This window comes from Nicotiana tabacum, chromosome 7 (genome assembly GCF_000715075.1).
Source record: "Nicotiana tabacum cultivar K326 chromosome 7, ASM71507v2, whole genome shotgun sequence".
In the NCBI taxonomy this organism is placed as follows: domain Eukaryota; kingdom Viridiplantae; phylum Streptophyta; class Magnoliopsida; order Solanales; family Solanaceae; genus Nicotiana; species Nicotiana tabacum.
Genome location: NC_134086.1, coordinates 23,003,308 through 23,012,445, shown reverse-complemented (window position 1 = coordinate 23,012,445; position 9,138 = coordinate 23,003,308).

Here is a 9,138-nt window from a genome sequence, read left to right as displayed (position 1 = left end):
TTTTTGGCACCCGCATTACAAGCCTATACCCTTTTGTTCTTAATTGACATTGTTTTGATCCTCTTATCTCTTAAAGCACTTCAATTGTGAGAGGAGTGCTAAAAGAAGTAAGAAGGAAATAAGTGTGGGGTGGCTTTTGAGTGGAACCAATAAAAGGATGAAAGGTGCACTTATATTGTAAACGAATACACCACTAGCAGAAATTGAGTGACAAGAAGAATAAACTGGAAAAATAAAAAAATAAAATAAGAGATTATTACATTGTGTCTTGTTCCAGCTAGTGGGAATGAATTAATAGAGTGCTTAAAGAAGAAGAGAGTATTAGTGGGATGATATTGTGTGTGAATGAGAAGTGGGTTGAAGAATTTGCGCTAAAAATTGCTCATGTGATGTGTTAAAGTGCTTAGGGGTTGAGTCACTATTCCTAAATATATCCTACCCGTCCCTTAGCCCACATTACAACCATGAAAAAGTCCTAATTGATTTTGGATGGAGCTAGCCTACATTAGTAGAGATTTACATTAAAGGGCAAGCTTATGGTACCAATTGCATGCATGTGACCTCTTTTGTGAGAGTGAGTGATTTCCTGGATATATGTGAGTATATGAATTGAATGTGGTAATTGAACTCAGTTTGTGTTGATGTAATTGTGAGGGCATATGATTCGTGACGGAAAAGCAAGTCTTGACTTCTGTGTAGAGTACTTTGAGGAAGTGTGAATAGTGCATGGCACTTGAGAGTCGACTTTGGGGCTAGGCTTGTCCACTGCTAGGCGGAATACATGTACATTGTGTTCGGTGTAATGCATTAAGGAAAATGGTGGAATGAAGAATTCTCTAGAGAGTATAATGATTGCTCGAGGGCTAGCAATGAATTAAGTGTGGGGTGTTGATAATAGGAGAAATCTAGGTGATTTAGCTATTGTTTATGCTTCCGCTTGATTATATTCCAATGACATATTATGGTTAATTGATGAAAAATAGGCTTTAATTGTGATATGTATACATTGCAGGATGAGGAGCCTATATGATGCTTTCAAGAGGATATTGGAATGAATGATGAGCAAGAACAACCCCTCGGAGTTGAGTGTGTGCAAGGACAAGATGAAAAAATGGACGAAATCAATCTCCAGGTGCACGAAGAAACGCGTGAAGTTATGCGCGAGTCGCGCGTGTCCGGTCCGGAAAAACGTTATTTAGGGGTAAAATTGGAAATCTGGTGAGAAACCCACTTAACCTATATAAAGTCAAGCTCGCCCAAGGTTAAAGGGGGAAGGTTTTCATAGTTGAATGGAAGAAATAGAGAGGATATAGGCAAGGAGGAGTTTTGACCATCAAGTTCTTCTTTTCTTCTCTTGTTTTTGGTATTTTGTGATGAAATTGAACTTATTTGTGATGAACACTAGTATGAGTGGCTAAAGCCCATTGTTCTAGGGTCATGGGTAAAACATGAATGTTGTTGTTGGAGTTTAATTTGACAAATTTGGTTTATCATATTGGGTTGTTTATTTAATTTTGCGTTCAATTATTTTGCTGAGTAGCTAACAGTGAAATACTATCTACAAATCTTTACTTGAACTCAAAAGTGTTTACTCTAAATTGCATATAGAATTAAATAGAGCAACTTCTTGAACTCGGGCCTCGGGGAACAGATTAGCAATTGGGATAGACATATACCCAATTGCCTTGCTTGGTCGAAATATAGGAATTGTAAATGCGTTCTTGTTAATCTTAATTCCATAGACATATAGGCATTGAGTTGACATGAATAGGCGAGTAAGAACTTGACAGATTCTTTTGAGTAATATCAACCCTGTCAATCAATAACCCAGATAAATTGATTAGTCATTTTAAGCCAAGAACACAACACGATTGTTAACTATGCCCGTGACCCTGGAATATCCTCTCCTATTGTTTGTTACTCGAAATTGCTATTCGTTTGGTTACTTGCTTTAGTTAGATTAATTCTTTATAGTTTAAGTAGTAAAACAATTACATTTCTCTTTTGTGAACAATCTCTTGGGTAGATAAAGAAATTGGGTTTGAATCAGTCAACAGTTAATCATAAGTCTCATGGGAACGATATTCTACTCACTACTCTATTACTTGATGATCATGTGCACTTGCGTGAGTGTTTTTGGGTCGCAACAGGTATGAAAGAAAATAAATAAGGCTCAAAAGGGTAACAAAGGATAAAGTGCTTAGATTGCAAAACAAAATGCCTTCGTCATTCCAATCTTCAGAACATGCCAAGTGCAAACAAATACAATTTAAACCAGAGAAATCATACATAATATCTTTTGACTGCATCAAAATTGATAGCCATGTCTACACATTTGCCTTCTATATCTGTTAAATAGAAAGCACCATTGGACAACACTCTCGTTGCGATGAATGGCCCCTGCCAATTTGGGGCGAACTTGCCTTTTGCTTCAGCCTGATGTGGAAGGATACGTTTCAATACTTGTTGACCCAATTCAAACTTCCGTGGACGCGCCTTCTTGTTATATGCTCTTGCCATTCTCTGTTGATACAACTGGCCATGACACACGGCTGCCAATCTTTTCTCATCGATCAAACTCAATTGCTCCAGGCGGGTTTTGACCCACTTATCATCATCAATTTCATCTTCAGCGACAATCCGAAGGGATGAGATTTCAACTTCCGCGGGTATCACTACTTTAGTGCCATATACCAACAAATAAGGAGTTGCCCCTACTGAAGTGCGAACAGTAGTGCGATAACCCAACAATGCAAAGGGCAACCTTTTATGCCACTGCCTGGAACCTTCCACCATTTTCCGAAGTATCTTCTTTGTTCTTGTTGGCTGCCTCGAGTGCTCCATTCGCCTTGGGGCGGTATGGGGTGGAATTGCAATGCGTAATCTTAAACTGTTGATCTTTTTCATCAAATGACTATTGAGATTAGCCCCATTATCAATGTAATGATCAACTTTGGGATCCCGAATCGACAGATGATATTTGAGTGCACAAAATCGACCACCGCTTTCTTGGTCACAAACTTGAAAGTTTTAGCTTCAACCCACTTGGTGAAATAATCAATGGCTACTAGAATGAACCTGTACCCATTGGATGCTGCTGGCTCAATCGGTCCAATGACATCCATGCCCCAAGAAACAAAAGGCCATGGTGCAGACATTGTGTGCAATTCAGATGGCGAAGAATGAAACAAATCTCCGTGTACTTGGCATTGATGACATTTGCGCACAAAACTGATACAATCTCACTCCATGGTGAGCCAATAATAACCTGCTTGGAGAATCTTCTTTGCCAGAACATACCCACTCATATGCGGTCCACAAACTCCAGAATGTACTTCGGTCATGATAGTTGTGGCCTGTCTAGCATCTATGCATCTTAACAATCCAAGATCTGGAGTTCTTTTGTACAAAACTCCTCCACTGAAGAAAAATCCACTTGCCAAACGACGAATTGTTCTCTTTTGATCACTTGTGGCTTGTACCGGATATACTCCCATTCTGATGTATTCCCTGATATTGTGGAACCACAGCTCACCATCAAGTTCTTCTTTCACCATGTTACAGTAAGCATGTTGATCATGGACCTGAATATGCAAAGGGTCAACATAAGCCTTATCTGGGTGATGTAACATTGACACCAGAGTAGCGAAAGCATCGGCAACCTCATTATGGATCCTTGGAATATGCTTGAACTCTACTGATCAAAACTACTGACAAAGATCATTTAAACATTATCGATACGGTATGAGTTTCAAATCCCGTGTTTCCCATTCTCCCTGAAATTGGTGCACCAAAATTTCCAAGTATCCCAAGACCAAGACTTCCTGGACACCCATGTCGGAAGCAAACCTCAAACACAAAATGCATGCCCCTTACTCATCTATTATGTTTGTACAATAGAAATGAAGCTGAGCCGTAACAGGGTAGTGATTCCCTATTTTAGAAATAAGTACAACTCTTATCCCAACGCCTTTCATGTTAGCAGCTCCATCAAAGAAAAGTTTCCAAACTGGCTCTTCAACTTGTTCCAACTCATCAATGTGCATTACCTCTTCATCAGGGAAGTAAGTCTTCAAAGTCTCATATTCTTCATCCACTGGATTCTCGGCCAAATGATCGGCCAATGCGTGGGCTTTCATCGCAGTTCGAGTCACATAGACGATGTCAAATTTTGTTAGCAAGATCTGCCACTTTGCGAGCCTCCCTATAGGCATAGGCTTCTGAAAGATATACTTTAGCGGATCCAAGCGAGAGTTAAGGTAAGTAGTGTAAGATGACAAATAATGCTTCAACTTCTGTGCTACCCAAGCTAGGGCGCAACATGTCCTTTCCAGGTGAGTGTACTTAATCTCATAAGATGTGAACTTCTTACTGAGATAATAGATGGCCTATTCCTTCCTGCCGGTGATGTCATGCTGACCCAACAAACAATCAAATGAATTGTCTAGGACCATCAAATACAGAATCAAAGGTCTCCCCGGTTCTGGTAGCACCAACACAAGTGGGTTTGACAAGTACCCTTTTATCTTATCAAATGCTTCTTGACACTCATCTGTCCACTTGACCATAACATCCTTCTTCAGCAGTTTGAAGATAGGCTCACAAGTTGTCATAAGCTGAGTAATAAACCTGCTGATGTAGTTCAACCTCCCTAATAAACTCATCACCTCAGTCTTGTTCCTTGGGGGTGGAAATTCTTAGATAGCTTTGATCTTTGACGGGTATAATTCAATACCGCGACGACTGCCTATGAATCCCAACGGTTTTTCAGACGGCACCCCAAATGCGTACTTTGCAGGATTGAGCTTAAGATTGTACTTGCGAAGCCTTTGGAAGAATTTTCTCAAATCTCTGACATGGTCAGACTGCTTTCTAGACTTTATGATTACATCATCCACATAAACCTCGTCAATAAAATCTTTCCGAGTGTCATAAGACCATTATTGTTACACCCCAAGTTTTCATACGTGAGAGTACGTCGTAAGTCATTGATGTAAGCTCGGAAATGAGATTATATTTGGAAGCAAATAAAGTAAGTTAATCATGTTACCTTGGAGGTTACAAATATTTAAGATCATGAATAACGAGTACCAAGAGAGTTGGAAATCTTAGAAGCTAAACCAATTGAAGAAAATAAGTTTCGTCAAAAGTCGACAAGTTTGGAATGTTATAACATGTACTTTGGGGTGAGACTAGGGTTCTTAACATGATAAGGAGGTTATTCTATGAGTTATTTTAGTCGTATGATATTCATTTTCTACATTTTGAAGGCAAGCAAGTTGTGGAACAAGAGTTGGCAAAGGTCATCACAAGTTACATTCATAAATTTGCTGAAATTTAGGTCAAATGTATCTGAGCATTTCTCCAAATATACTTGGAATCATGGGGGTTTTATACCTACAAAATTGAAGACTACGAGTCTAGTTTCTAACGCATTAAACCGTTCATCAATACGATATCGTGGTAGAGAGATATTCATGTTTTCGCGAGACCGCGCAAGCAGCTCCCAATGGGACCCACTTAGGAGGTGGTTGACCTACTTCAATTTATAAACGATTTGAACGCCTATGTTTGCTCATTTTTCAACTAAAGTTCGTCTCCAAACTTCTCCTAACCCTCCTAAACATATACCACAAGGGTTTGAAGTGATTCCAAAGTGATTGCACCATATTTCAACATCAAAACTTAGTTCTTGTGAAGAACAACACCTCTTTGAGGTTGTGTTGTCATTGACGATTGTTGTGGGCTGTATTTGGATGAAATGTCAAGTTGTTTCTGCTGTCTAAGGTGAGTATAACATCCTACTAATTGTGCTTAATATTGCTTGTATGTTGGTTAAGTTGTTAGGATGATAAACTACAAGATAATACTTGGGTTAGCTTATGTCACTTCGATGGTGTTGTATTGACATTTGAGGGTTGTTGTAAACTGAATATAACTTGGATTTTGACTTGAAGTTGCTGTAGGAGGTATTTATATTGTGTTCTTACTTGTGCCTAAGGTTATCTTGATGTTCATTAAGTTAAATGGATGGGCTAGACATGTACTAGTGAATAAAGTTGCTAATTGAGGATAGTTGAAGTTGTGGATTATTTTCGTTGTTATAAATATGTGGTATAAGGCTGGAATCATTGATTAATGAATTCATTATCAAGTTAATGATACTTTTATGTTGAAGTAAGAAGTCTATAAGGATTGATAAGGGGTATACGGATTCCAATCGGAGCTTGCCGCTTGTCGTAATGTAGTTGTGACTTGTTGTTGTTATATGGTGTCTTGATATTGATAATTATGTATTGATGGATTGCTCTGGTCATTTTTGTTCGTATATGGTATTGGAGGAGTCCTTTGTTACAAGGGATATGCTGCCAAAATTTACGTAAACGAGCTACTAGCTTAAGTTATAGACTTAGCCTTTGCTCAGCACTGATTTTGAATCTCCTTATACTATGATAGATTGAGTTGACTTAATTGAAGAGTTGCTTGAAAGTGATTAGGGACTCAGCAGGTGTAAGGTATATTAAGGCACTTACTTCTTTCTTTTGGCATGATCTAAAGTGACATGAACATAAACGGTACGCTAATTCAAAACAGATCTCCTCCTAGAAACTAAGGTTGTCTATGTTGTTCTTTCCTTATAAAGTTATTCTAAACAAGTGCGTATGATCCTTAAATACCACTAAGGTTCATATTGATGGTAGGGATGTCCATAATGTTAATCGAAGGTGCAATGACCTTACATCACTCCGAAAGGGTTAGAACGTGATTCCATGAGTCGAGCATGCATTATATATGTATCTGTTTTACTCTACCGAGCCGCGCTATAGTCGGACGGGTAGGGCACCTATTGTGCAACCACTGATCGGTTGGGTTTACCGAGCTCCACGTGGTCGGGTACGATTCTACCGAACCTTATGATGGTCGGGTACGCTTTTACCGAGTCCTCTTTGAGGCCGGGTACGATATGATGATGATGATGCCCACAAAGGCGAATGTTTTAAAAGGTTTATGTATATATATGTATTATGCATTTTATATCAGTAACCCCCAGAGGCACTTAGATGTTACAGGTTGTATCTCCTCTATATTGCTTTTTACATTACTGTTCTTGTTTAAGCTTTCCTGCCTAACATACTCGGTACTTTATTCGTACTGACGTCCCTTTTGCCCGGGGATGCTGCATTTCATGCCTGTAGGTCTCGATTGATAGGTTGACAGTCCTCCTAGTATGCTATCAGCTAAACGAAGGTGTTGGTGCACTCCACTTGCTCCGGAGTTGTCTATTTGGTCAATATGCTTTGGATATGTATCGATTGGTATGGCGGGGCCCTGTCCCGACCTTTATGATTTTATATACTCTTAGAGGCTTGTAGACAGATGTCAGGTGTATGGATAATTGTATGGCCTTGTCGGCCTATGTTTCGAGTTTACTAATGGTCATGTCGGCCTTATAGGCCCGTATGTCACATATATTAGTTTGTATATCATGTTGGGTCTTCATATGTTGAGTATTCCCTTATGTTTTATTCTTGTTATCTCATGACGGGTTTTCTAGCTCATTTACTCATGATAACATGATAAGAAAGATATGTTACGTTGGTACTCGGTTGAGTAAGGCACCGGGTGCCCGTCGCGGCCCTTCGGTTTGGGTCGTGACAGAAGTGGTATCAGAGCAGTTCTGTCCTAGGGAGTCTACAAGCCGTGTCTAGTAGAGTCTTGTTTATGGGTGTGTTGTGCACCACACTTATAAGCAGGAGGCTACAGGGCATTTAGGCCTGTCACTCTTTCTTCTTACTCTAGATCGTGCAGTAGAGCTCAGTTGTAAGAATTCAAACTCCTAAATTCGACTTTAGTCATAATACAACGATACCTACATCCACAAAGACAGTTGGTAAGAGATTGCATCAAAGACAGTTGGTAAGAGACAGTTGTGGATGTGGAAGAGTTGAGTCAGAGGAACTCGATTTCATATCATGCTTATGATGAGTAAATATGAGGTCTTCAACAGATCATGTGTGTAGTAAGATGTGTATGCTTCTTAATAAAGAGCCTTAAGGCAAGGATATCAATTCACGAATATGGTGAAAATCTATGAAGAATTCAGAAGCTAGATACAAGTTTTAACAAGTAAAAGAAGTAAGGTGAAGAGGGGTACGAGGCACCCAAATAATGAAGATTATCAATATTTTCAAATCTGGCAGAGAAATATAAGCATTTTGGTACCTTCATCAATGACAGAGGTAAGTACAATTGGCCACACCCATCTTAGTTATGTTCTATGGGAGTTAACAAATATTATTTAAGAGAAAGATGGGATATCAGGATCCAGTTGGAGTTAGAGTAACCCAAAATTTTTGGATAGGTTGTTATCATTAACTAACGTTTCTGAAAGATGGTGCAAATGTGGTAATAGAACTCCTTCTAAGACACCCAGATGGTGAACTCTAGAGTAGTACAATCAGATACGAATACTGGAATATTCAAAAATTTCAGAAGATAGGCAGTGGGATCTTAGAAGGGACAAATATTTACCTTAGTATGACTCTAGCCCCGAGTAAAAAAAGAATGTTAGGCATTCCCAAGAGCCAGTGAGATGAAGCTAGGGGAGCTTATAGGGAAAGAACTTTTTGTTGAAGTTTTCAGAATAAAGTGATAGACAAAAAAATATTATCCGGAGAATAAGAAGAAAATAAATGAAGCATCATGAGTAAGATGTGATATATGGGTGATAACAGTAAATCAAAATATGACACGATGACAGAGTGTATAGTCAAGTGAAGGAAAATACAAGAGGTGACAAGCCTTAAGGCAATAAAAGAGTATAAGCTATAAAGTCATATTCTTATTTCGTGAAATGAGATGGTGACTTCAACGTGATTACCAGGAGGAAAGGTTAGACCCCACAGTAATAAAAATCAGTATGGGCTGGTGAACAAGATAAAACCGAACATGAATTAGCGACCGGAGGATTTGATAATAGTCGACATCGCGAGAATTTCAAAGATCGTGCTCCAATAAGAATAGAATAGACAACATACGAATAACCTTTAAAGGTTATTTAAGAAGTCGCTTACCTAAAGCAAGCACTCTGAGCAGAGTAATCTGAAGGGACTAAGTGTGCCAGTTACCGTAGGTGTC